This window comes from Trachymyrmex cornetzi, unplaced genomic scaffold (assembly GCF_001594075.2).
Source record: "Trachymyrmex cornetzi isolate Tcor2-1 unplaced genomic scaffold, Tcor1.1 scaffold1206, whole genome shotgun sequence".
Taxonomy (NCBI): Eukaryota; Metazoa; Arthropoda; class Insecta; order Hymenoptera; family Formicidae; genus Trachymyrmex; species Trachymyrmex cornetzi.
Window position 1 is genome coordinate 62689 of NW_017295769.1, and position 550 is coordinate 63238.

Below are 550 nucleotides of genomic sequence, written 5' to 3' on the forward strand. Positions count from 1 at the left end.
GTCTGGACGAACGTTTTACCGCGGTTTTACGTTGTACGTTGCTGTTCATCGCTGTTGTGCGTGTGCCTGCTTTTGTTTACCTTTTGAATCGATTTCTTTTTACGTTGTGAAGACTGGAATTATTGTTAAAATTCTCTGAGAGAGAATTATGCGTACCTCACTGTACGTGAGGCATCTGCTGCGTGGCACTTGATTACAAGATCGGTAAGTACATGCGAACAGTTTTATTCTATGTCTCTTTGATGGCTTCCATATTTCTCATTTTTTAAGTTTAGTAGCGAATTTGCTATTACTCCTAGTACGTTCAATCGACTTTTATATAACATATGTTTGATATTAATTAGTCCCGTTCAGGGTTTTACATGAGATATCTGATTTATTTTTGGCGATATTGAGTTTTTAGTTATACTCTTAAGTCTTAACAGTGTCGTTATCGTTACAAATGCTGGTATAATATAAAAAAGTTGCGCAACGATAATACGTACAACGATAACAAAGGAGTCAACTATAATTTGAGAGTTACGGAATCTATAGATTCTAATCAGATATG